The sequence below is a fragment of the Protopterus annectens genome, chromosome 9.part0 (assembly GCF_019279795.1).
Source record: "Protopterus annectens isolate FY-2018-M chromosome 9.part0, PAN1.0, whole genome shotgun sequence".
Taxonomy (NCBI): domain Eukaryota; kingdom Metazoa; phylum Chordata; order Ceratodontiformes; family Protopteridae; genus Protopterus; species Protopterus annectens.
The window spans coordinates 868,908,577-868,935,260 of NC_056743.1; the positions used below are offsets into that span (position 1 = coordinate 868,908,577).

Genomic DNA, 26,684 nt, shown 5'->3' on the forward strand with positions numbered 1-26,684 from the left:
CCACCTTTTGCTTTGCTGCCCACGGTTTGGGGTCTGAATGTATGATAGGATGAGTAACCTGGTATGGCTGTGGTGCTGTCCACAGCTTTGAACCAGTGTTCTGTGACTGCACAAATCTCAGCATCTTCCAATGTTAAGAATGCTTGCAGTGAGTGCAGTTTCATGTTTAGACTCCTAGCATTTAGCAGCATGACCTTCATGTTGATAGTTTTGACCTCATGGCATTGCCTACAAAAGGCACTATGGAAGAGGCAAGAGCCGTTGCCAGAAGCCTGAAGCCGAAGGGAGACAGATGCAAGCCATCTCTGGCAAAGCATCGTGGTCTGTCGATCATGTCTTCCAGGCTGTCAGCTGCTGGATCCCCAGGAAATGACACCAGAAACTAAACCAGTTGTTAAAGTCAATAATTTTCTGTTTGTATTGAGGCATCATTCTGGGTGAAGGTAGAATGTTGCCTAAGGCTAGGAACATACCTGCCTGGGATACATATTCAGTGAGTTCGATCATGTCTCTCTTCATATAGTCCAGGGAGGTGCATCTCAAGTCATTCACGCAAACATGGACTGTGATATAGTAACAGTACCTGTTGTTGAGAGACTTGAGTGCATGGGTGATATGGAGGATTCTGGCACCTGACAAACAACTAACCGTAACTTTCTCCTTATCCAGCCTTATGAGGGGAGCATCTTTTTCTCTCACAGTGGAGTCTCCTATGACTAATATGTTGGGTTTATGTTTAGGCCTTAGGGGCTGTAAGACACAGGTGTGTGGACTATGTGTGGTGTCGTGGGCAGTGGAGTTTGTTTATGTTTTTGTCTCAGAGGTCTCTCTTGTTTGGGTATGTTTTTGTTGAGGACCTTTGCATATGTGGTTTGTGTTGTGTAGGTGTGTTTTTTTATTGACAACCTTCTCCGTGCCAGATATACTTGCTTGTGAGGGAGAGCGCATAGACTGTTGGTTCTTAATGTAATTACATCTCTCACAAATTGTGTTCCTAGGTGGTAGTAGTAGAGGGTTGTCCATGTACATGAGGCAGTTCAACCAGACTGGCAGGAGAAACCATAGTAAATTGTCCATATCACCTGTGCACTCAAGCTTCTTGCTATTAATGGTACCACTTACACTAATCCTTTTGACTTAGCCAACCTGATAGCAGATAGGTTCAGCACAAACTTCACCTGCCTTGTCTACCCCAAAGGCCCATTCGACATCACCGATACTTCCCCGCAGCTCACATCTCCATAGATCAAGTGTTAAAGGCCTTATCCAAGGCAAAGAACACAGCTTCCATGGGACCTGATAGTATCCCAGTCTGTATTCTGCAACATCTCCAGCAAGAACTAGCCTCGCCATTGAGCACCCTGTTCAACCATAGCCTAAGTACAGGCTTCATTCCAGCAGAGTGGAGAACTGCCATTGTCATCCCTTTGCACAAAGGTGGTGGCACTACTGACCCTGGAAACTATTGCCCCATTAGCTTGACGAGTCTGATCTGTAAGGCCATGGAGCGTATTATTATGGACCTCATAAACAAGGACATAGGCAATCTCCAAGCACTTAATCCCACCCAGTTCGGATTCGTCAAGGGCAGATCTTGTCTATTGAACCTGGTTGACTTTTTTGAAACTGTCACCAAGGCACTGGATGAGAGAAAGTCAGTAAATACAGCTTACCTTGACTTGGCCAAAGCCTTTGACACATTCCCCAACTCGGGCATCATCAAAAAGCTAACACAACTTGGTATAAATCCCTCTCTCATCAAGTGGGGGCCAACTTGCTCACTGCTAGGACTCGCAATGTTAAAATAGTGCCACCACCTCTGACCCCAGACCTGTTACTAATGGTGTCCCCAAGGGATCTTTCCTGAGACCCTTATTCTTTGGCATCTACTTCTCAGAGGTCCAGGCATCGGATGATGGACCGCTTGGGGAAGCGTATGTTTAGTTCAGCGACCTTCTCAGTGAGGGCGCTCAACTACCTGGCACATGTCATTAGGATGCAGCGCGATCTTATCAAAGAATATGCTGCATCCCCCCCAGAGCCCATGTCGGAGGAGGACAAACTTTTGCACTCCACCCGTATGGCCACTCTCCGTTCCGTGACCAGTACCTCTATGCGGTTGCTTTCCCATGCTACAGAGGGAGCCGCTAGAGCTGCAGGAGTGGGCCTAGTCACGAGACGCCAGGCCTGGCTCCGCCATTGCGATTTCACAGAGCCCTTCCAGGCGTCATTCGCGAACGCCCCTTTTGATGGTTCTGCCCTTTTTGGCAAGACTGTTCGCAACACCTTGGTCCAGAGCGAGAAGGACGGGAAGACGCTGTCTGCCGTCGGAGTCCGCTTCTCGGTGCCCCAGAGGTCCTACTCTAGGAACCAAAAGGGCCAGAAGAAGATGTGGTTCCGGAAGTCGCAGCAATCCCAACCCGCTCCAGACAACCAGTCCTTCCGCGGCAGAGGAGGACAGGGAGGACGACGCCCTAGAGGCAGAGGGGCTCCCAGGAATTTCAGGTCCAGAGAACCTTTCTCTGAACAGCCCGCGCAGCAACCCTGAGGGGTTGCCCGACTGCTCCACTCTGGGGGCAGTCGAGGGACGTTTTTCGGAGCACGTAGCGGCATGGGAGTCCATAACATCAGACCGCTGGGTCCTCCAGATTATATCCAGAGGATACAAAATCCCTTTTCTTCACACCCCAAAACTAAAATCCCTCCCCGACGTTCCACCCGATCAGTGGGAGGCAGCCTCAGCAGAAATTGGCTATCTGCTGAGGAATAGAGCCATCCAGCCCGTCCCCCCAGACCAGCTCGGATCAGGGTTCTACTCCAGGTTCTTTTTAGTGCCAAAAAAGACGGGGGACCTAAGACCCATTCTGGACCTGTCCCTATTAAACCTGGCAGTTCCCAAGGAGAAGTTCCGAATGGTCACTTTACAATCCATCCTCCCCCTTCTGGGAGAAAATCACTGGATGTGCTCCATAGACCTCAAGGATGCGTACTACCACATACTAATGGACAGACGATCCAGGAGGTTTCTTCGCTTCCGGCTGGGAGCCAGTCACTACCAGTTCAGGGTCCTTCCCTTTGGTCTCACCACAGCCCCCAGGGTGTTCACCAAAGTATTAGCAGTGATTGCGGCCCGCCTGAGGCTTCAGGGGGTGCAGGTCTTTCCGTACCTGGACGACTGGCTTCTCTCCGCCCCAACAAGGCATCTACTTTCCTTGGCAAGAGATTCCTTTCTTCGCCTAGCTCCCAGGCTAGGCATCACGATAAGCGTAGGAAAGTCCAACCTGGCCCCTACTCAGTTAATAGAATTCATAGGAGCCAGATTAGACACAAGGAATTCAAGGGCATTTCTCACAACCGACAGAATTCAGAATCTGCAACTCCAGGTGCGGGCCATCCTCCACTCAAATTCGGTTCCAGCAGAATTGGTCCTGAGGGCACTATGCTCCATGGCGGCAGCGATTTCTCCTCTTCCACTCGCCCGGTTGAACATGCGGGTGCTTCAGTGGACACTTCAAGTACAATGGTCATATCTTTCTCTCCCCCTACATCATCCCATTGCAATCAGCAAGGCTTGCAAGTGGTCTCTCTTGTGGTGGCTCCACTCCCCGGATCTCCAAGGAGGCCGCCCCTTTTGTGCATCTCCCCCCGTGGCCACAGTGACCACGGACGCCTCCCGCCTAGGGTGGGGGGGCACTTTGCGGGCCGGACGGTCCAAGGCACGTGGAACGACTCAGAGACCTCCTTGCATATCAATGTTCTGGAGATGAGAGTGGTGCTGTTGGCATTGCAAGCACTCCAAGCCTTTCTTCCCCTGGGAACAATTGCGATTCAATCAGACAACATGTCGGTGGTCTGGTACATCAACAAACAGGGGGGAACCAAGTCTTACCCCTTATGTCGAGAAGCCATGAGAGTGTGGGAATGGGCGATCGCCTCCAACCGCTTTTTCATCGCAACGCATATTCCGGGGCAGTCCAACATCCTTGCGGACAAACTCAGTCGCACCATTCTCTCCCCGTACAAGTGGTCTCTCAATGCTCAAGTAGCGAAACGGATCTTCGCACTATGGGGGGCTCCTTGTTGCGATCTCTTTGCTTCTCCCTTAAACACCAAGTGCGACAGTTTTTTCGCTCTAATCCCACCTCCAGGGGATTTCCCCAGAGACGCTCTGGTGCATGCTTGGCCTCCCGGACTTCTTTATGCATACCCCCCTCTGCCTCTGATGCTCCAGGTACTCCAGAAAGCCTCCCGGTTGGGGAGCAGGATGATCCTCATAGCCCCATTCTGGCCTCGACAGATCTGGTTCCCTTACCTGCGGTCTCATTCAGTGAATCCACCTTGGATTCTAGATCCCATTCCGGATCTGATTTCACACCCGTCGAACCTACCAGTTCCGAACCTGGACAACTTGAAGCTGACTGCTTGGCTGCTCCACTTCCACTCCTAATCAGGACTCCCGGTATCTCGTCCCCAGTTAAGGCCATTCTGGTAGCGGCTCATAAACCTTCTACCAGAAAAGTTTACCGCAGTAAATGGAAGCGCTTCTCCATTTGGGCGGAGCGGCAAGGTCTGGATCCCTTCACGGTTCCCCTGCCTTTGGTTCTAGACTTCCTTACTACTCTCTTTAATGATGGCGCCAGTAGTTCCACGGTTAAAGTTCAGCTGGCGGCCATTTCTCACTACCATGTTGGTCATGACTCTGGGCCTCTTATGTCGGCCAAGTTATGTAAAATCTTCCTAAAAGGTACCTTTCTACTTAGACCCCCTGTCAAGGAGACAGTTCCACCGTGGGATCTTTCTTTAGTTCTTCAGGCCTTGACCGCTCCCCCTTTCGAACCTGCGGCCACAGTAGATCTAAAATTCTTGTCCTTAAAGACTGCATTCTTAGTAGCCATTACTTCAGCTAGGAGAGTTTCTGAACTTCAAGCTCTGTCCATGAAACCGCCTTACTTGGTCTTCCATCCGGACCGGGTGTACCTCAGGCTAATCCCTCTTTTCTTCCTAAGGTAGCTTCGGAAGTGAATATTAATCAGTCCATCAACCTCCCTGTTTTCTTCCCTAAGTATCAGAACAAGGGTGAATACAAGCTGCATTCCTTGGATGTTCATAGGCAGCTTCGTTTTTATCTCAACAGGACAGCTGGTCATAGGCAATCCGATCAACTGTTCATTTCATTTGCTAAAATTAATCTGGGGAAACCAATTTCCAAAGTCTCCTTGTCACGATGGATTTCACAGTGTATTCTTTTAGCTTACCAAGCTTCTGGGAGGTCCGCACCGGAAGGAGTCCATGCTCATTCGACTCGGTCTGTTTCTACCTCAGCGGCCTTTAAGGCTAGGATTCCTCTGGATGATATTTGTTCAGCAGCCACTTTGGGCTTCATCTCATACCTTTATTTCTCATTACAAGCTGGATATCACATCTAGAGGTAGAGCATCCTTTGGCTCCGCGGTGCTCCGGAATATCCTTCCATGATGGCCGCCCAAGACTCAGGTAGCTGGGGACTCTGTCCCACAGTTTGCTGACAAATGAATTCTTCTACTTCAGATTTAGAAGTTATGTACTTACCATAACGTTCCATCTGAGTAGGTGGATTCATTTGTCTGCAACCATCCCGCCCTCCTATCCCCCTGGCCTTGTCAGTTTCCTGCATAGAATGTGTTACCCTTTGGTTAGGGTATTTGGTACAGGCAAACTCGATCTGAGGTAATGTAGGGAGAGCAGGGCATTATGGGTGAGGGGAGGAGCTAGGAGCTTGGATCCATAGCTGGATAAACCATGCCGGTTCGGATCCGATATCAGATCCATACCCACAGGTTGCACACAAATGAATCCACCTACTCAGATGGAACGTTATGGTAAGTACATAACTTCTAATTATGAAGCCTGATAAGGGGGTGGCTTAGTCTTTATGGATCATTGTTTATATGTGGAGAAATTGATGGAACATTTAAACACTCCCAATTACACTCAGGTAACAATCAATGAGGTTAATGTAGCCTACAAGAAGGTAAGGTTAACCTTGGATGACTTGTTTGTAGAAGGTTCCATAGACATTGACCTTTACCAATATTTAAATACGATAGCTCCCAAAACACCAGTACTGTTTGGGTGTCCGAAGATCCATAAGGACATTAAGCCCCCCCCCTTTCAGACCAATAGTTGATGGCCGTGGTTCAATCACATACGCTTGTGCCAAATATGTTGACAGTTTGTTGAAGCCTTTTATTGAAACCGAACCACAGATTTGCAAAGACACCTGGAGTTTTCTTACAAACATTAATTCCTTAGAATACCAACCTGAGGTGTATTTCTTAACCATAGATGTGAAAGATCTATACACAGTGATCCCTCAGGATTTAGGCACACAGTGGGTAAGGGAATTTTTGCATAGTAAGAAAGCAAATGATAATATCATTTATATAATTGAGACCTTGCTTGAAATGGTCTTGAAGAATAATTTTATGTTGTTTGAGAGAATGTTTTACCTGCAGAAAACTGGTGTGGCTATGGGTTCTCCATGTGGCGCTAGTTTCGCCAATGCCACTATGGCTTATTGGGAAAACAACTTGTTGTTTAAAGACCAACTATTTCAAAACAATGTCTCCTGGTATACTAGATACCAGGAAGACATGTTTTGTATTTTGAATGGAGAACTGTCCATGATACCAGTCTTTATCGACAACATTAACAGGACCACAAGTTTTTTAAAGTTTACTTATAACATAGGTATAACCGCGATCAACTATTTGGACATTTGGCTAGTTAATGACAAGGCTAATAGTAGATACAAAAGTTCTATATATAGGAAACCGACGTATTCAAACTGTTTCCTTCATTTTACTAGCAACCACCCGTACCAACAAAAGAAAGCGGTGGTCAAAGGCCAGATGGTGAGGGCTGCCCGTATGATTTCGGATGAATTAGACTTTGAGACTAAATGTGACCATCTGTGTAACATGTTTATTAAGAGGCTATCCTAGTCAACTTGTTAACAACACAAAAAAAGTAGTTTTCAAGCGTAATGTTGGTTATTTTATTCCTTTATTAAAAGGACAATCAAGCTCATCTTCTCACTCAGTCTTTAATGGATTGGCTAGTCTATCTGATGAATTGCCAAATAAAAAAGCTGGTAATGTAAGTTATCAAGCCAGCTTTTTGTATACATTCTCTTTGGATTTTTGGTCTATTAGAGAGGTAATAAATAAAAATTGGGACCTCATTAAAAATGATGATTCCCTTTCTAGAATTCTTGGTTCTAGCCCTAGAATAGTATACAGACGTGGTCAAAATCTTAAAGCCCTCTTAGAGAGCAACATTAATAGCAGGAATTCTTATGGGAGAATTAATGGTACATTTAAATGTGGTTCATGTTCACAATGTAAACACATTCTGGTTGGTAACCAGGTGGTTTTGAACCACAACACATATAAAATAAAAGGAAAATTCAACTGTGAATCTAAGGGTGTGATTTATGCTGCTTGTTGTAATTCATGTAACGTGTTTTACATTGGGAAAACCGAGAGACGTTTTAGGCAGCGAATATATGAGCATTGTTATGCAATAAAGAAGAAAGATTTTAACAATGCTTTAGCCAAACACTGCTCTGAATTTCCCGCACACACCTTTAGGTTCACAGTTTTACAACAGAGAATTGAGAAAATTCGGGGGGGTCCTTGGCAAATTTTGCTCGAAATAGATGAACTGAAGTGGCAAGTGTGAACGAGGGCTCATATGCCCCCATGGATTAATGACAGTATTTCCATTAAAAGTCTGTTGAAACTCCTAACTTTAAATAGATAAAAACTGAGTACAATGCAAATATACAAACTTCTTGCATATGACAGTTTAACCAGGAATTAAAGGTTGGTTAGTGCAGTGTTTGTTTAATTAGGTACTTTTTAGTCCTTATATTCACAAAAAGGAGAACCAGGGAATTCATAAGTATTTCTATGAATTTGACTTATTTAGTATGAATTTGATTTAGTGTTTTAAGTAGAGTATGTTGTTGTTAAATTTGTATAGTTCAGTTTTTAACATGTATACACATATAAGTGTGTTTTTAAACATAAGATGAGATAGGAGTATATATGGTTTTGTTCATCATTTCCTGTATTATAAGTTAATGAGTTATAACTTGTTATATAAAAGTAGGCTGCGATAATATGTTGTTATGGTTACTAACAACATTGCTTAATTGATGACATCACTGACTTGATTAGATAAAAGGCATTGGTTTACCATATTTTAACTGTTTGAAGAAGGCTAGGCACTGTCCTAGCTGAAAGTGTAATTTATAATAAATAGCACTAACTCTTTTTGGACGACTTTTATTGCATTCCGTTTCAGTTTAACAGTTCGTTGTTTGTGGATTTTTGGTGAAGGGTGGAAGGTTTAAGAGGAGTACTACTAGGAGATCACACAAGTGCTATTAACAGAAAATTTGTAGCTGGAATACCTCACAGTGGGTTAAAAACAGTGTTCTGGTGCATGACTTGCAAACAACCCCCAACCAGCTCAAATGTGGGGTTTAAATTAAATACCACAAAAAAGTAGAAGATTCTAGCAACACAGAAATCTAGCCAGTCCTGCTAGTCCCTGCTTTCTTTACCAATCAGCTTGTGCCAGACAAGGTCCAGGTAGCTCTGTTGCTCTCACAAGCAGAGAAGATAGGCCCCTACCAACACCAAGGTGGGTGCCAGAAACACAGAAGGCAAACACGAGATGGCTGCCTGAGACACAGAAGGAAAAACAAATAGCTCTGGGTGCAGCAAACCCGTATCCAGACTATGCTACTCAATTTAAGGGTTAAGAGCACAGTAAAACTCACAAAAAACACAGATTAACCACTTATAGACAAAAACAGAACTCACATTATGAAAAAGTACAGTTAAGCTGTAATGAAATGCAGTAAAATGCAGTTAAACAGTAATGAAATGCACTTAATCAGTAAATTGCTTTAAAACAGTACAAATGTGATAAGTTAGCTCACAATCACAACAGTAAAAGACAGCTCAAATAAAGCAGCAATTCAGTAGAATACTGTCATCAGTTTAATCAGGCTATCGACAAGCAGTAACAAATGCAGTTAACTAAATGCAGTTGAACACCTAAGCACAAGCAGCAAAATGAAGTAGGAAGAAGCACAATATTTTTTAAGTAGAAAGTGAGGAGTCAGAAGATTTTTAAGGAGAAGTGAGAGGCTGCTTTCTAATAACAATCAGCGTGGTAATAAAAAGCCTAATTACAACAATGCAAGAGAGCAGTCTAACACTGTAAATGGAGAACAAGTCCATAATCAACAGGGTTTTCGGGCTGGCACCAGCACTGGACAGAACAACAGGAAGCCCAGTTACAACCAACAACAAGTAAGGAACAAGAGAAGACAACGGAGGAGGTAGCTCCCATTTTAGTAACTGAAGAAATGCCTTCTCTTCATTTGAGTAGTGAAGGGGACTTCACCGTGTATAACTACACTTCCTTAGATGTCCAACAGGACATGGTTGACTTTTTATCTAAGGGGCTGTCCTTTGTACCTGCGAAGTCCTTTGACATAACTAGAACTATAATGGACTTAAAATTGTTTATTCGTAAACTTAATCTCCAAATATCAATGGGACCTATGGTTAGTATGATGAAAACTTTGAGGGTTTCTAGTGTGTTCAATCCCCCACTTCACCCAGGTTTAAACACCTTTGAGAAGATGTGTGAAATTGATTTTTGGGCCATCAAAGAAAAGCGAATATACACGTCCCGTCCAGTTCAGTCTAACATGTCTATGACGGAACGTGGATTTATTCAGTTACTTAAAGATTGTAATACAAGAGTTATGAAGCCTGATAAGGGGGTGGCTTAGTCTTTATGGATCATTGTTTATATGTGGAGAAATTGATGGAACATTTAAACACTCCCAATTACACTCAGGTAACAATCAATGAGGTTAATGTAGCCTACAAGAAGGTAAGGTCAACCTTGGATGACTTGTTTGTGGAAGGTTCCATAGACATTGACCTTTACCAATAATTAAATATGATAGCTCCCAAAACACCAGTACTGTTTGGGTGTCCGAAGATCCATAAGGACATTAAGTCCCCCCCTTTCAGACCAATAGTTGATGGCCGTGGTTCAATCACATACGCTTGTGCCAAATATGTTGACAGTTTGTTGAAGCCTTTTATTGAAACCGAACCACAGATTTGCAAAGACACGTGGAGTTTTCTTACAAACATTAATTCCTTAGAATACCAACCTGAGGTGTATTTCTTAACCATAGCTGTGAAAGATCTATACACAGTGATCCCTCAGGATTTAGGCACACAATGGGTAAGGGAATTTTTGCATAGTAAGAAAGCAAATGATAATATCATTTATATAATTGAGACCTTGCTTGAAATGGTCTTGAAGAATAATTTTATGTTGTTTGAGGGTATGTTTTACCTGCAGAAAACTGGTGTGGCCATGGGTTCTCCATGTGGCGCTAGTTTCGCCAATGCCACTATGGCTTATTGGGAAAACGACTTGTTGTTTAAAGACCAACTATTTCAAAACAATGTCTCCTGGTATACTAGATACCAGGATGACATGTTTTGTATTTGGAATGGAGAACTGTCCATGATACCAGTCTTTATCGACAACATTAACAGACCACAAGTTTTCTAAAGTTTACTTATAACATAGGTATAACCGTGATCAACTATTTGGACATTTGGCTAGTTAATGACAAGGCTAATAGTAGATACAAAAGTTCTATATATAGGAAACCGACATATTCAAACTGTTTCCTTCATTTTACTAGCAACCATCCGTACCAACAAAAGAAAGCGGTAGTCAAAGGCCAGATGGTAAGGGCTGCCCGTATGATTTCGGATGAATTAGACTTTGAGACTAAATGTGACCATCTGTGTAACATGTTTATTAAAAGAGGCTATCCTAGTCAACTTGTTAACAACACAAAAAAAGTAGTTTTCAAGCGTAATGTTGGTTATTTTATTCCTTTATTAAAAGGACAATCAAGCTCATCTTCTCACTCAGTCTTTAATGGATTGGCTAGTCTATCTGATGAATTGCCAAATAAAAAAGCTGGTAATGTAAGTTATCAAGCCAGCTTTTTGTATACATTCTCTTTAGATTTTTGGTCTATTAGAGAGGCAATAAATAAAAATTGGGACCTCATTAAAAATGATGATTCCCTTTCTAGAATTCTTGGTTCTAGCCCTAGAATAGTATACAGACATGGTCAAAATCTTAAAGCCCTCTTAGAGAGCAACATTAAAAGCAGGAATTCTTATGGGAGAATTAATGGCACGTTTAAATGTGGTTCATGTTCACAATGTAAACACATTCTGGTTGGTAACCAGGTGATTTTGAACCACAACACATATAAAATAAAAGGAAAATTCAACTGTGAATCTAAGGGTGTGATTTATGCTGCTTGTTGTAATTCATGTAACTTGTTTTACATTGGAAAAACGGAGAGACGTTTTAGGCAGCGAATATATGAGCATTGTTATGCAATAAAGAAGAAAGATTTTAACAATGCTTTAGCCAAACACTGCTCTGAATTTCCCGCACACACCTTTAGGTTCACAGTTTTACAACAGAGAATTGAGAACATTCGGGGGGGGTCATTGGCAAATTTTGCTAGAAATAGATGAACTGAAGTGGCAAGTGTGAACGAGGGCTCATATGCCCCCAGGGATTAATGACAGTATTTCCATTAAAAGTCTGTTGAAACTCCTAACTTTGAATAGATAAAAATTGAATACAATGCAAATAAACAAAATTCTTGCATATGACAGTTTAACCAGGAATTAAAGGTTGGTTAGTGCAGCGTTTGTTTAATTAGGTACTTTTTAGTCCTTATATTCACACAAAGGAGAACCAGGGAATTCATAAGTATTTTTATGAATTTGACTTATTTAGTATGAATTTGATTTAGTGTTTTAAGTAGAGTATGTTGTTATTAAATTTGTATAGTTCAGTTTTTAACATGTATACACATATAAGTGTGTTTTTAAACATAAGATGAGATAGGAATATATATGGTTTTGTTCATCATTTCTTGTATTATAAGTTAATGAGTTATAACTTGTTATATAAAAGTAGGCTGCGATAATATGTTGTTATGGTTACTAACAACATTGCTTAATTGATGACATCACTGACTTGATTAGATAAAAGGCATTGGTTTACCATATCTTAACTGTTTGTCTGAGGAAGGCTAGGCACTGTCCTAGCTGAAAGTGTAATTTATAATAAATAGCACTAACTCTTTTTGGCCGACTTTTATTGCGTTCCGTTTCAGTTTAACAGTTCGTTGTTTGTGGATTTTTGGTGAAGGGTGGAAGGTTTAAGAGGAGTACTACTAGGAGATCACACAAGTGCTATTAACAGAAAATTTGTAGCTGGAATACCTCACAGTGGGTTAAAAACAGTGTTGTGGTGCCTGACTTGCAAACAAGCCCCAACCAGCTCAAATGTGGGGTTTAAATTAAATATCACAAAAAAGTAGAAGATTCTAGCAACACAGAAATCTAGCCAATCCTGCTAGTCCCTGCTTTCTTTACCAATCAGCTTGTGCCAGACAAGGTCCAGGTAGCTCTGCTGCTCTCACAAGCAGAGAAGATAGGCCCCTCCAACACCAAGGTGGGTGCCAGAAACACATAAGGCAAACACGAGATGCCTGCCTGAGACACAGAAGGAAAAACAAATAGCTCTGGGTGCAGCAAACCTGTATCCAGACTATGCTACTCAATTTAAGGGTTAAGAGCACAGTAAAACTCACAAAAAACACAGACTAACCACTTATATACAAAAACAGAACTCTCAGTATGAAAAAGTACAGTTAAGCTGTAATGAAATGCAGTAAAATGCAGTTAAACAGTAATGAAATGCAGTTAATCAGTAAATTGCTTTAAAACAGTACAAATGTGATAAGTTAGCTCACAATCACAACAGTAAAAGACAGCTCTAATAAAGCAGCAATTCAGTAGAATACTGTCATCAATTTAATCAGGCTATCGACAAGCAGTAACAAATGCAGTTAACTAAATGCAGTTGAACACCTAAGCACAAGCAGCAAAATGAAGTAGGAAGAAGCACAACATTTTTTTAAGTAGAAAGTGAGGAGTCAGAAGATAATTCACAGTTAAGAAGCTAAAGGGGCGGGCCTTCACAGAAAACAGTTGAAAATAAGCACTTATCTTTTGTAGAATAACAGGAGGTTTTTGGAAAACAGCAGAGCAAGGGCAGAAGGCCTAACTCACTGCAGCTTTGAGCAAACAACCACAAACTGGTTTAAACATTGACTGTTTAAGGCAGAGAAACAACAGAAACAAGCCAAAGTTCAAATTATCCAATCAAAAACACCTTAAACAGAGCCCTGTAGCAGTAACACTAGCCAGAACAGACCAAACTGAACCCCCTCCCACGAAGCAACAGTTAGGCCTCTCTAGACAAAAGATTAGCTGTACTACAAGCTCCAAACGTCACAAACAGTATTAGATTCTGCTGTATGCTAGTGTTTTTTCAAGTGCAGCAACAAGTAAAATGAGCAGAACAAGCAGAGAAACAAAAAGGTGGAAAAAGATCAGAACAGAGGTAAGGATTCAGTTCACTAAGCCTAAAATACAGTTGTACAGTTTAAACAGATATGCAACAAATATTGTTTTAGTTAATCAGAAGTGGAGAAAACAGTTAAAAGTAAGCACTTATCTTTTGTAGTCTTGCAGCAGGTTGTTGGAAAACAGCAGAGCAAGGGCAGAAGGCCTAACTCACTGCAGGTTTGAGCAAACTATTATGTTTGTGGAAGATGATTAATCTCTGTACACTAGGCAGAGCAGAAGCATGTTTAACCCAGCAATCATTGGATGTTGAGATGTAGGTGTGGATAGTCAAGTTGCTGTATTTAGTGTCTCCAGAATATTTTAATTGGAAGATCAAGTGGCTATGGAGGAAATAAAAAAAAAAAGAAAAAAGTCAGCAAAGAGTGAGCCAGTAAGATAAAGCAAACTGTGCTTCTCAATCTAGTGATAAGGGGGAAAAAAACGTAACTAGACTTTGTTAGTGAAAGCTATTCCAGTGTTTCAAAGATGCTTGAGTGACAGAAAAGTTCTGAAGCTGACTAGAAGAATCAGGAGTACCTTGGACTCAAAGCAGATAGCAGTGTTAGGAGATTAAGAGGATCAGGAGGAAGACTAGCAACAGCATGAAGTTAGTAAACGAGTATGAGCCCTGTTAAATAACAATCCCACTAGGTGTAGTGTAGACACAAACTTTAGTTTTGCAAGAATAACTGGAGAAATGATTAGAAGTTTATTGAAGTGTGTTAACTAGTGGGGAAAATGTAAACATAAATCCTTCTTTGCCATTAGTGTTTTGAAGGACTGAAGTAACTAAGTGAAACAGTTTTATTCCAGTGTTTTACATTTTTCTGATGCAACCATAGGTTGTCGGATCCAGTCAGATCCGATGATCCAACTTTGGCACAGACTCTGAAGCTTCTCAGTTCCAGGGCTATGACTCCTCCCCTTCCCATAATCCCCTCCACTCCACCATAGTAACTCAGATCTTGTTTGGTGCCTGAAGACTTTGGTTGCGTCTAAGAGGGATCTTCAATTACTAGTATCCTTTGTGTGATATTTCATATCCTTAAATACTCATCTTTCTATTGACAGATTAATCTTTCTAGTTCCTTAGGACTAGAGTTAGACTTTTTAATAGAATAGGCAGTTAGGCTTGTTAAGTTGATAGGTAATAGTTTGTTACAATAATGTGCATTTTTATACTATAGATATTTGTATAGTGTCTGTGTTTTTCTGTTTCATTTGTTAGTCATAAATTTAATAGACTGTGCTTCTTAACAAATTGTATGGATAGTAGTGGTAGTCTCAGATAATATGTCAGGCAGCCAGGAGTTTAAAAACTATTCCATATGTGGACACAGACCTACATCCCAGGATCCACATACTATGTGTATATTATTTGGGTGCAAGCTATCGTGACACACAGTATCAAGCTTGTGACTCTTTCGGTTCTAGGACAGACTATACTACGAGGGAAAAACTCATAGTCAAGGGCCTTCTCTCTCCACAGATAGGGTCTGCAATGCCTACAGCTTCTGGTTCCTCTGCTGCCTCTTCTCCAGCCAGCAGACAGGATAAGAGGCCCAAAGCAGAAAGAAAAGAGAGAGGGAAAAGATGAAAGAAAAGAAAGTTAGAGGAAACATTCCCTGGATCTGACAGTGCTGTCCAGGTCATTTGTGAAAAATCCTTGATGGTTGTCTCCAGCAGTATCTCGGGCCCGTCCCTTGTCTTCTTGGTCTCTGTTCTTGCTAGACCTTGTGAGTCTGACATTACACTCTCCCATTCTTTAGGAACAAAGGTATTCAAGACCACCTTTGGTCATCCAGAATGCTTACCAAGCAAGACATTGACAGGATGATGAGGAAGTTCCTTAGACTGCAGCTGCAACTCCAGGTTCTCTTGGTACCTTCCCCTGTGAATGTACTGAGTCTTCAGTCAGCTACTCCTCTTTTTTCTCCACTCCCAGTCTGCCCTTTGGACTAAACTGTGTTGGATCTGACCTGCCTCGAAGCACCTTTGTCAGAGCTGATAGTGTGGGTTAGTTCAACTCAGACAGCATCCCTTCCTCATTCAACTCTGATATGTTTGGATCCAGAAGAAACTCTGAGCTAAAGCTTCGGGGCTAGAGTCCAAGGGGATGGAGTGATGCCAAAGTTTTCAGAACTGTTCCTTCCTCTGTGAGCCTCTGCAATCAGTAGCTCAGTTCTGAGACTAACTTTGAGGTCAAGACCCATCGTTTTTTTCTGCTTAATACAGTCACGCTCCATTACACATTTATGTGCTACATTTAGCCATCGGTCTCTAAAGACTTTTTCAGTATTATCATTCACATCAAAGGGTGCAGAAGGAGATTTAAAGGCACGAAGACCCCTAGGGGAAATGTCTAGGTCCAAATAACGTTGTAGACCCAGAATATTGAAATGACATTTTGTTTCTTTTTGTAATAGATACTCAGACTTATCTATTACTGTCTGTATTTCATCCGAGAATGATTCTCCCTTATTATTTCCCACCAATGCAAATGGTTTATTTAACCTGTTCATTCTCTCTTGCACTAAATGATACTGAAAAATATGTAATGGAGTGGGTTACAATATTAACAGAGCATGACTATATTAAGCAGAAAAAACTGAAAGAGGAGATTAAACAGACACATTTAGAACTGGTGAACAAAATTGGGGGTGTGCAAACTGATAATCTGCTTAATGACATTAACGATAATCTTAAAAAGTTAGCATGTGATATTGTAGAGCAAAAAACTGGCAAAATTAACCGAGATATCCGTGACTGCAATGGAGGGCGGGCCTTTCTGTGGAAGACCAATTGAAAGGCTCTAAAAACGGGACTACCGCAATGTCAGAAGGGAGATTTTAAAAAGACTGTTGCAGTCTCCTTTGCCTCATCTGAGGGAACATCAATGGCTTTCCCTTCACTACCACCAGCCCAGCAGCCTGAAGCACACCAACAGCATTTTCGTCAGCAACAGAGAGAGGAAGACAGAAATTTTAACCGAAAAAGAGGGACTTACGTACTCTACATCAGCAGGTGAAGAACATTTTAAACAAAACTTTAAACATAGCAGGTGGCAATAATTTTCCTATTGCCACTAACCAGACATCTTTGGTTGTTAATTTATCTAATTGCTATTTATCTAATGAACAATTGGAAGTGTTAAACTTAGGCTTAAAATTTGTTCCTACTGTTTTACCTTCTTGGCATATTATTGAACAGGAACTATTTAAATTGTCACGTAAATTGCAATTGAAGTGTTGCTTTAATGTGACTGACTATGAAGTTGATGCTGAATTGTCAGATAATGATTCATTTTTATTCTTGTGAGTCTGAGAATGTTTGGGATAATGAGTTGGATGTTAATACAAATTACAATGCATATTGTTTAATTAACACATCTAGTGTTAAATATAGAAGTCATTTTATACCTACTTTTAGTAATGAACATGTTAAGAACTTTATGGCGATGCTTCGTTTTTCTGTGGAACAGATGTATAATTAATTTAAGTCTAATAAGTCATCTGTTTGTTATAATTTGACGAAAAAAGAATGGACACCATTAAATCAGTTAGATAGTAAGCACCTAATTATTAAACCAGTGGACAAGGGTAATAAGATTGTGATTTTATATTACAAGCAATATCTTAAAATGTGTAACTCTCATTTACAGGATACTAGTGTATATAGGGATGTGAATATTGCTATGTATTATGAAGCATAAAAAAATTGAGGTTTTATTACTGAAAGGACAACATTTAGGTTATTTAACTAAAGAAGATGTTAGTAAAAAGTTGAATGTAGATAAATGTAGTATGGCCACTTTTTACTGACTGCCGAAGCTACATAAGAATGCAGTGGATCCTCCTGACAGGCCCATAGTAGCGGCAACTAATTACTTTTTGCATAACATTGGTATAGTTATACATGAATATTTGTTGCCTTATGAACGACTAGATTCCTACATTAAAGACACTTTTGATTTTTTGAACAAAGTTATGGAAATTAACTGGAATTCTAAATGTTATTGGGTGACGTTGGATGTCACCAGTTTATATACAGACATTAAACACATGGATGGCATTACAGCTCTGCAGTCTATCTTGGATGACTGCCCCATTTCAAGTTATATTATTGAATGGGTGGAATTTAGTCTAAGAAATAATTATTTTTCATTCAATGAACATATATTCCATCAGTACAAGGTACAGCTATGGGAGCACCTTTTGCCCCTACTTATGCTAACTTGTCTATGGCTTTATTTGAAAGGAAATATATTTATCAACGTGAATTTTTCAAAAAATATGTAGTTAAATACTATAGATACATGGATGCTCTCATCTTTGTATGTCAGGGTGGTATGGTAAAAGTACAGGATTTTGTTCAAGATTTGCAATGGATATCATTTATTCTTTGATGGTTTACAGGTTGGCAAAGAGGTAGATTTTTTGGATGTACATCTAGTAGGTACAGAAACTAATGAAATGTTGACTTCTGTATTTAGAAAGTTTCAGGATGGTGGGCAACTTTTACATGGTTCTAGCTATCACCTCATGCATTTAACTAATTCCCTACCATATGGGGGACTTTTACGACTTCATATAATCTGTAATAGGAAAGATTTATCTAAAGCACTTTTATCTACTTCCATTATTTTCTTGAATAGAGGGTATTAGTTGTCCAATGTTCTTGAGGCTTTGGATAAAATCCATGAGTATTAGTATTCTAATAATAATAATAATTACGTGAGAAATATGCATGGAAGTAGGAATACATCTCTACAAGATTTTATATATATATATATATATATATATATATATATATATATATATATATATATATATATATAGTAATGACATATAATGTTCTTAGTGAACAGATACAACAACAGGTTAAATATTACTGGAAGTTTTTGATACGGGAAGAAAAATTAAGAACGTTATCTAACCACCATCCAGTTTTCTCATTTAAGAAAGGGACTAGTTTTTCAGACAAACTGGTAAAATCTTACTTTACAGCCCCTGTAGAAAGTTTTACAATAAATCCATTGCTAAAGGGACCTTTTCCATGTGGAATATGTAGTATTTGTGAAATGATTGTTCAAACTTTTGTAAAATTGGAAACAATAAGTTCTGTGTATTAGGAAACGTCTCATGTGTTACTGAAGGAATTATATATGATTTACGTTGTCCGTGTAGGTTGGTGTATATAGGTGAGACTAAGGGAATGTTTAAGTGCCGTCTGCAAGAACATGTCAGAGACATTAAAAAATGTAAAATTGAAAATGCTATTGCTGTCCACTTTAAAGAATGTCACAATAGTGACTATAAATTATTACAGGCTACTGTTTTGGAAAATATATTTGTAAAATTAGGAGATGAAGGAAGGTTAAAAGATCAGTTGTTATTTAAAGAATCTTTATTTATTTTAAACTATAACACTGGTTCCTCAGGGTCTTAACTGTGAAATTAATTGGAAATGTTTTATTTAACTATATAATTGTATGTAATTGATTTTTTAATTGAATTATTAGTTTTGTCTGGTGGGTATTTAAGGGGAGTGCTTGGGTAATGTTTTTTATACTTCTTGAGGACTGCTTGGTCGATTCTGTTTGCAGTGTTTGTGTCGTTTTGGTGATTATTTTCTGCTGTTTTCTTGTGTGGTTTTGCATTGATGACAGCACATCTTCACCTGTTAGGGACCCAAGTTTTTCCATGATTGGTTCCTAACCACTACCTCCAGCACCCTGTTATCTAATCATCTAGACCATCTGCTCCATCTGATACAAGAGCTACGGATCACAGTCAGCCTATCCAAACGTCATCTTACCCTGTCTCAACAAATACAAATTATTGGATGTCACCTGGATTCAAGCTTACAGATTGCCAAACTCCCCCACTTTACCTTCACTTCACATTCACTTCACTGCCACCCAAGTACTTCATTAACTTTCTCCTCTGGCAAGACTAATTCTTCACCTCTTAGGTCTCATAGCTTCTACAGTTTTCATTGTTCCACTAGCCTGATTTTTCATAAGTGCTTCAGTGGACTCTAGCGGTGCAGTGGTCTCAAAATATCCATCTACTACTTACAAAAATTTGTCTCACTCAAATCTGCAGCACATCTTCTGGTGTATGATGTCCCCTTCACTGACAGAAGTATGTCCATTCCGGATGGATCCACCTGTGGCTGTAGTAACCGCAGATGCCTCCCTTCTAGGGCAGGGGGCATTTTCGAAGGGAAGACTGTCCAAGGTATGTAGTCACACACAGAGGTCAATCTTCACATCAGTATCTTGGAGATGAGGGAAGTCCTCCTAGCATTGCAGACATTCCAGGATGTCCTTGGCAAGTGTCTGATGTTTGTGCAGTCATACAACATGTTGGTAGTCTGGTATATCAATAAACAGGAAGGAACATGCTCCTGTCCTGTGTGTCAAGAGGCCATGAGAATTTGGCAATGGGCAATGACTTCTCATCATTTTCTGACAGCAGTGCATATATCCAGGACATCCAGTGTACTTATGAACAAGTTGAGCAGAACTATTGGTTATGGTCCCTCAATCCAACAGTGACAACCATGATTTTTCGTCGCTGGGGCCAACCTTGCAATGATCTCTTTGCATCCTACCTGAACAAAAAATGCAGCAGTTACTTTACCCTGGTCAGTCCACAAGGACAGTCACCAAGAAATGCTCTAGTGCGCAGTTGACCCCCAAGTCTCCTTTGTGCTTTTCCCCATTGCCATTAATGAACAAATTTGTACAGAAAGCAAGAATGTGCAAGGTCAGAGTGATCTTCATTGCTCACTTGTGGCCCTGACAAATGTGATTTCCCTTCCAATGGTCTCTACTAGTACATCCACCATTGATGTTGGAGCATTATCCAAACCTATTAAGGTGCCCATTCAGACTGCCTCCTTCAGACAAGAAATTCACGAAATTGACCTCTTGGTTCCACCATTTCTAACCTTAGCCAGAAATACTCCTTAGCCAGAAATACTAGCCTCCCAACTTCGGTTGTTGAGATCATATCAGCTTCTCAAAAGTAACCCATAGCAGATAGAAGAGATATTCCATATGAGGTACAGCAAAAGGTTTAGATCCATTCTCTGCTCTTATTCCTTCCATGTAAGATTTTATTTTCTGAACTTTCCCACAGCAGCTCTAGTTATTTCACTCGGAGTGCAAATGGTCACTATCTGAAGTTTCTATATAGGGCAAAATGACATATCTGTAGCTTCCTTACGAGTCTCTAAGGCCTTTTTGAAGTGAACTTTCCTCCTACAGCCACATACCAGACATCCAGTACCCCCTTGTAATATTAATATCATTCTACAGGCATGAACTCAACCACCTTTTGAACTAGAAGCATCAGTTTTTGTAAGTTTCTGTATTGGAAAACTATTTTTTCTGGTGGCTGTAACATCAGTTAGATGGATTTCAGATATGCAAGCGCTTTCCTGCAAGCCTCCCTGTCTGGTATTTCATAAAGACAGAGTTTTTTTGAGAACTAATGCATCCTTTCTTGCTTAGGTAGCATCTAAGACTAATCTAAATCAGTCAATAAATCCACCAGTCTTTCCCCAAATTCTCAAACAAAGGTGACTACATTTTACATATCGTGGACTCTCATTGTCAACCTAGGTTCTGTTTTCATGGGATCAAGCAATTCAGAAAGACTGATCAGTTGTTGCTTTCTCAAAGCCAAAATTAGGCAAAGCAGTTGCAAAGGTTAGTAGACTACCTATTGATGATATTTGTGCTGCAGCAACTTGGCCAACAGTTCACACTTTATCTCATTACAAACTGGATGAACAGTCCAGATCACACTCTTCCTTTGGTTCCACTATTCTCAGGAATGTCCTTCCTTGGTACCACCTAGGTATAACAGCTTGGGAATCTGTCCCATAGTTGAATCAGATGAAAATAGACAACACTGGATACGAAAGTTTCTTAATTACTATAACGATAGATCTAGGTCTGATTTTCGTCCTGTTTAACCTCCATCACTTCTGCCCCATTGCAAATCAACACAAATGGACTTCTGATGAATGGGTAGTTCTCTTACATATGCTGTCTGTGAGCAGTCCTAAGTGACTGTCTTCCAATGTTACCTTTTACCTGCATGCTAGGTTTAGTCTTGAACGTAATTGCTATGGATTATTTTACTGAGGCAAACTCAATCTAAGATCATAAAGCAGAGTGGAAGGAATTATGGGTAGGGGAGGAGTCAGAGCCCTGGAAACAAAAGCTTCAGAGTTGTTGCCAAGGTCAGATCTGATGACTTTTGGTTGAATTGGATGAAAGTCAGGCAGCATGGATCTATCATTATCGTAAGTACATAACTTTTATTTTTTTATTATTTGTGTAATGCTTCCCTATGTAAATTAAATCCATTTATCCATCCAAAACCCCTTTTTTCCATTTTTGCACATGGAGTCGGGGTGTCACTTCAACAGTGGCAATCATCTAGAGGCAAGATTTACACCACTGGGTGGATAGCCCTTGCGTAGTAGTTCTTCCATACCAACACTCCCATGCACACTCACACCTGTGGCCAATTTAGAGTGTCCAGTCCACCTATTGCATGTCTTTGTAATGCAGGAGGAAACCGGAGCACCCAGAGGAAACCCATGAAAACACAAGGAGGACATGCAGACTGCACACAGAAGGCACCTAGCTGAGAATCGAACCAGAGAACCTATTGCTGTGAGGAGACTATTATAAAAAGTATTTTTGTATAGTATGCAGTAAAATGTGTTTTAAATGTGTGATGACTTTGATGAACATAGGGAAATATTTTTGATTAGTTGTAGCTACTGTGGCACAATAAGAAAGGCTGTAAAGAAGCAAGTTAAATATAATGTTATCTGAGGCTATTGGGGGTGTTAATGTGTACTGATCATATTATTTATTTGTTTTCATAAAACTGAATGTTTGGATGACTGTTGATAGTTTAAGCTATAGAAAGGATTTTTAAGCAAAAAAGACTTTATAAATGAGAAAATTATGAAGAATGTGAAAAATGGTTGTTCTTGTTTGCATTTTCAAAGTAACTATTTTTTCTATCATCACCTGTTTTTAGTTGAAGGTAAGTAGCCTGCCAGCACAGGCAATTAATCATGAGAGGTCTGAAAAGTGTGTTTTATGAGAAATCTGCAATGTAAAATGTAATTAAACTTTACGCGGATATTGGTAAGCAGTTTAGTAAAATTACAGATTGTAATATAAGCAATGAAGTTTGAAATTGTGGGAAGTATATTGTCACACAAATAGTTTCCTGCCCAGCAGTGTTAGTATTTTGATGCTGTAAATGTAAGAGTGTATAATTTAGCATATTTTTTTTTCATAAGGCTAAAAGTTAATGCTTCTAAAAACTCCAGGCAGCTTTAATTTATTCTGAGGATTAATCTTGGGTTCAAGTCCCTGTTTGGCCTATGCTTCTTTATTAGCATTGGTGATATAGTGGTGAGCATGGCTTCCAGCAGTTGGGTTCATAGACATGGGTAATTTGTTTTTGGATGTGAAAGAAACATTTCATACTTCAGTAGAACAATGTTCCAGAACAGAGAGCAACAATGCCTGATTGTATTGGCAAATTGATACACAGAAAGTATCCCGGAAGTGTATGGATTAAAAAGGATTCTCTTATGGCAGCTAAAGATGTGTGGGAATAAAGTAAATGGAAAATGATAATTATGGACAATAAGATACATGCAGTGGAAAAGTTTTCTAGTTCCTTTAGTCTTATGTATAGGTCAGGGCTATTTTTGTGAACTGGTGGAGAAGTTGTGGATTACAGTTAAAAAGAACTGAATTAATTTTTGGGAGGGGGAATGGGCAAAAGTTAAATGGGATAAGTTAATTCTTCCTGTAGAACAAAGGTACCTGATTTGAAGAGTTTTTATAAATCTGTACAGTTAAGCCTCAAACTGAAGGTTATAAAGCAAAAAAGGATGATAATGAAATGTAACAGATGAGACTATAATTTGAGATGCAAGTCATTAAGAGCGTAGTAGCTGCCAGAGTATTACATCAGTTACACTGTGGTGATTTTGAAACAGTGGCAGACTTAAATATGCTACCAATACATGTATTTTATTTTTATTTTATTTATTTATTTATTTATTTAACATTTGTTGACCGGGAAAATCTGACTAGGTTCCACAGAGCCTGTTTAACCCTATATAACTCATTAACACCTATGTTGTATGCAGTGTTACATATCTAACACCATTTCACATCTTGCATTCCATACCTTTTTCTGAAAAGTAAACATAAATGCTGTTGACAGTTGTGTCTTTCGGCTTTTCCCAGTTAGGGGTCGCCACAGCGGAACTCCGGTCCGCTAATGATTGGCAGTAGATTTTTATGTGCCGAGTTGCCAGCCCTGACGCACAACCTTCGATGAAGGTACGCCCATTCACGCATGTCTCCGTGCAGAAGATGCTCTAGCTGAGAATCGAACCGGACAGCGTCTTACTGTGAGGCGACAGTACAGATAGCAATTTTATCAGTAAGTTTTCTCTACAGTGATAATAGTTAGTGCATTCATACTTTTTCTGTAAATGCTGTACTATATTACAATATGCGCAAAACCAAAATTATATTTTTGCCATACTTTTACCGTCATATCTTGGAAGCTGTGCAACCTGACATTGGACATACGTTATTAGAACAGTTTTGTTAACTTGACATAACCTTTCATATGACAACAAGAAATTTCTCTTGAGTGTATGCTTATTGAGATATTTGCAAAAATATGAAAATATATGCTTAATTATTTAATTAACAATATAAATAATGAATATCTCTCAAGATGTGCAACTTACAGGGCAAATGTCAAAGTTAGCTTTCTTCAACAACATCTCCGGTTTCACCTGCTGTCTTGCAACAGTTTGCAGTCACTTTTTGAAATATTAATTACATATGGAAGTATTGTTTATTTTCATAATTATTAACAAATAGCAGTATCTCCAGTATAGTGTGGAACCTTGCCAATGATGTTTCCTGTCTCCCACCATGACGTATCACACCATACGTCTCGATAACATGTAGGGCTCACCATTATGAAAATATGAACATAAATATGAATTATAAGTGACAAAAACTGATTAATTTTTCCACTGCAGGAAATCATAGACTAAGAATTTTAGTGTAATTTTTTAATAATTACTTGCCCTTTCTAATAATGCTTATTATTATCTGGTAAGTCATTTAGTTAAACAAGCTAGACCAAAAAAGGACCGGATGCCATGTAGCTATGGGTGTGAAGTGACCATATACAGAAAAGCACTATAGGCTTGAATAGTGTAAAATTCAGAGTGAAGCATTTGTGGATACATTGCAGGTGCTAAGACAAGCACTCTTGTAAAACATAAAAGGCTGAATCACTAATAACTTTTAATCATACCTTTGCTCAGGAATGTGGTACATTCTTGTCAATGTATTAGAAATCCAAAATATTTGGTGAAATCAAAAAAGGCACAAGTATTGGAACTAAGATATCATGGGAATGGGTAAAGGTTATTTTATAAATAGGGATGCCTGCAAGTAACGGTATATAAAATAGGCAAGAGGTGTCTGAAACTTACTGGTGGAAATTAACAATCGGGACCATAGCTGGAACAAGTAACATGAGAGGGAAAATAATTGAGATGAGGCTAAGCAGCTGTTTGGGCTGCTGGTTAAAGAGTGCTTCCCTGTCGTTTAGTTGAGTCTAGAACAGACAGTGCTATTAAAAATGGTAGTTGTTAGGGTGTGTAAAATAGTACCTAATTAACTACAAGAATAAATAAGAGAAGTTTCAAGAACATTGGAAAAAGAGACTAGAAAGACAGTTTACAAAGAAACAATGGGAAGAAATCTGTAGGCCTCCCGAGTGTGCTGCAGTCTCTGGAAGTTATAGTATTTTTGCATCAAAGTGTTTGCACAGTTATTTTTATATCCCAAGTAGACGTCTCAGAATTTGTTCCTCTGGTAAATAGCAGATGTTAGAGATATGATGGGAAAGAGAGCAGTAACTTGGAACATGTTTGGGTGTGTGACAAACTGGCTGATTATAAAAAATGCCTATATGTATATTACTTTGTCAGAAATGTTAGGGGAACAAATGGTTGGAGCCAAGGAAATTATTCTTTTGAGCTGGGTTGTAGTATCTAAATTCTTTAGACATAAGATCTTACTAAGTTTAATTCTGTTTGTTGCCAAAAATCAATTACTAGAAAATGAAAATGGCAATCAGAATCCAAACCAACTGTAACTGAAGTACTGAACCTAGTAAAGAAGATAATTGAACTGCACCATAAGGCTTCCTCAGGTGAATACATCTTAGCAGTAGGAATCAACAGTTAAACAATCATTGAAAACACATGATAACATTTCAAACAGATTGATGTAATTCTAACTGTGTTTATTGTAAACATTTATATACAAAGCGATCCATAGTATATCCGGTCACTAAAAAGGAATTTGTACTACAAGTTTATGGAAACTGCAATGCAAGTAATATAGTCTACATGGCTAAATGTGAACTATGTGAAAGTTATTAGGAAGAAGCGACAGCAACCGACGCCGGACCAAGACTTTGGAATTCGGGCCGACTGCGGGACCGCCTGACAGCAGGATAACCCAAGTGTGATGACTGCAGCAGGGTGAACACTCAAACATCTACATTTATGGTAGGTACAAAACTGTACTTTTTGTGACGAGTAAGGATGGCAGTGTTTTTCCGAACACTTGGAGAGATCGTTGATATAACTATAAGTCCATTACTATTGGTAGCAGACATTGGAAATGTGAGGACAGCATCAGTTTCTGGGGACAATGAACATTTGGAATAATTTCAGGCTTATAAAGAGAAGTTACGTGAGTTTGAACACATGGTCATGGCATATAAACGTTTGCAGTGGCAGAGACTTTTATTTGAAGCCTGTTTACAACATAAAATTATGCCGAGATGGCTTCGTATACTGAAGATGCCATCTTACAGAGATAAGTATCCAGATTTATTACGTAGGTGGCAGTTAATTAACTTGAGTTGCTCATTTCGATATATGGAACTTATGAATGTGTATTTTCAGCCACTTTAA

General features: G+C 39.8%; 1 protein-coding gene across 3 annotated transcripts in view; it reads left to right on the forward strand.

Annotated features, from left to right (window-relative positions):
• B4GALNT1 (beta-1,4-N-acetyl-galactosaminyltransferase 1) overlaps positions 1 to 26,684 on the forward strand; it is a 2,012,712-nt gene that overhangs the window by 464,489 nt on the left and 1,521,539 nt on the right. The window lies entirely within an intron of this gene.